Raw genomic sequence first — 2,715 nt, 5'->3', positions numbered from 1 at the left:
AGGGCGGTGGGTGGTGGATGAGGGATAGCTGGGGAGGGGAGGGAGGAGGGGGAGAGGCAGAGGTCTCACTGTGGGCTGGGTTCTTGGCCACATGAAGGACCTGCATGGTAAGATGCCAGGCCAGAGTGCTTGTGTCTTACAGCTGACGAGACTGAAGCTTGGGGCACCCCAGCTAGTTCCTGGGCTAACCAGCACCAAAACCTTGGACACTTACAGATGTTTCTGGGTGGCACAGCCACCCTGTGTGACAGAGCCCCACAGGTGCCCCCCTTTCTGTAGTCTCTTTGTCTCTGATTATAAAATAACCCATTAGTGGTAGAAAATTAGTAAAATCAAGAAAGAAGATGAAACTCTCCTGTAGGCTCCCAGCCCCTGTGGGCCTTTTGCATATTTCTTTCCCCTCAGTGAGTTTCCTAGACATTAACAGATGTTTGCTCTGCAGACCTGGCCTCGTGCCACCCAGGAAGCTCTGTGCCCAACTCACCCTTTCATGGCTCCCTGTGGCTTCCTGTGTCCTGGGCGCTCTCCTATCCCCTTCCTCCCCAGGCCCTGGGAGACTGGTAGCTTTCTGGTGTTGGGGGCATCTCGTCCCTCTAGATATCAGGGAAGGAGCCAGCCAGACTGACTGGGGTTGGGGACAGTCTCTGTGGGAGCAGCTCCTGTCCCTGTCACCCCCTATGGTAAGGAATGAACAAGGAAGAACCCAACACAGATGGGCAGGTTGGGGCCCTGTCCCTGCTCAGGGGGGTTAAGCTGCTTTGTACCCCCAGAAAACCTGAGGAAGCTTTGGGAACCGACCAATCCCCAGGTGGAAGGAGGGGCCCTAGCTGGGGGCGGCTGCCTGCCAATCTGATCCAAGGCCAACTTCCTTTTCCTCTTTGTTCAGCTTCTCTGAGTTGGAGGTATGGTCAGCTCAGCCTGTGAAACCTGGGCTTATGGCTTACTGCTGTCACCACAGCCTGTCCCTCTACCCCCACCCCCTTCCCCACAAAGACACTGCTGCCAACCAGCCTCTGCCCCAGCTGATTTATTTTTAGCTCCTGCCTGCTGGACACCATGGGTTTTTCACCAGGATCCGCAGAGAGGCGGGTGAGGCTCTCTGGCTCCTCCCAGGCCAGCCAGACCTTGACCACCATAGGAGACAGAGGAGGTACCCCCTGTGATTTTACAGAGGCAGGCAGGGGAGTGGGGGCTCCCTTCCTTCCTGGGTGTGACTGAGTGGGTCCAGAGGCCTGGAGCCTGGAGGTAGGGCCCAAGGAAACTGGCATCAGGGTGGGTGAGTGCTCATAGCTGGAGGGGGGCTGTAAAGTCTGGGTGTGGGAATGCAGGGTACAGACACGTTGGAGGCCTGCTTTGGGACAGACCCGGGCAAGCCATCAAAGCTCTGCCTAAACCCTGGCTCACCCAAGAGGTCACCCAGTAAATCATCAAGAATGTCACTGGGAAGGTCATGGGGGAGGCATCCTCTCCCCTCAAGGTTTGGGTGGGAAAGAGAGCATAGAGCTCAGCTGGCCAGCACGGGCAGACAGGAACTCCTGACTGTGAGTAGGAAGGGGAAGTTTTAGGAACCCACTACAGTGGAGATCACCCAGCCTTGGATCACTGCTCTGTTTGGATACAGTTTCAAGCATGAATTTCTCCTAATAGCCATTTGCCACCAAGAATGGTCATAATGACTTACTGAGGCATTCACTCTGTGGTTTCAGGGTGAGAATTCATGGCAGAGACCAGAAATGGGAACCCTGGAGCCATCTGGTCTCCCATTCTGGGGAGACAGGAAACAAATCTTAAAAAAAAAAAAAAAAAGATTGTTCAGACATAACTTACCTAAAGTGTACAGTTGTGTGGCTGTTTTTAGTATATTCACAGATGTGTGCAGCATTGCCATTTTCCATTTTGGAACGATTTCATCCCCTCAGAAAGAAACCGGGGGCCGGGGATTTAGCTCAGTGGTTCTGCCACCTGCCTCGCAAGCGCAAGGGTTCAATCCCCAGTACCAAAAAAAAAAGAAAAACCTGGAACCTTTTAGCTGTTACCTCCAATCCCTGGTGACCACTACTCTGCTTTCTGGCATGAGGGATTTGTGGGTCCTGGATATTTCACATCAAAGGAATCACCCAGTATGTGTGTATGTGTGTGTGTTTTTTCTGGCTTCTTTTACTGAACATATTTTCGAGGTTCATCCATATTGTAGTGTGTGTCAGTGCCTCATTCATTTTTATGGCCAAATAGTGTTCCCTCAGATGAGCATGGCACATTTTATTTATGTGCTCATCTGCTGATAGCATTTGGGTTCTTTTCACCTCTGGACCACCGTGAATAAAGCTGCTGTGAACATTTGTGTACAAGTGTCTGTGCGGATGCATTCCTGTATTTTCCTTGGGGTTACACCAGGCTGAGGAATGGTGGGATCCTACTGGCAAGGGTGATTTGGGTCATCTTCCTGCACGCATCATGATAATGACTTCCAGTCCCATATGAGCCACTGTGTCCACCCACCAAATCTAGCCTAATGGATGGCTGTCCAGAGAGGCTGAGCTCTATTCAGGCTGTGGCCCCAGTACCTTACATGACTTCCTCCATCCTGACCGGATTCCAGGATGCCTACCCTGCTCCACCAGAGCAAATGCAGAGGGCAGTTGGTAGGAGTGGGCCTCCTGCAGGACCCTAGCAAGGTTCTCAGGTTCCCCACTGTGGGTGCAACCACATTTGCAT

Source organism: Heterocephalus glaber, unplaced genomic scaffold (genome assembly GCF_053883595.1).
Source record: "Heterocephalus glaber isolate CG9 unplaced genomic scaffold, H.glaber_assembly_v1.0 deba00001497, whole genome shotgun sequence".
Lineage (NCBI taxonomy): Eukaryota > Metazoa > Chordata > Mammalia > Rodentia > Bathyergidae > Heterocephalus > Heterocephalus glaber.
Note: the sequence above shows the minus strand (reverse complement) of the source record.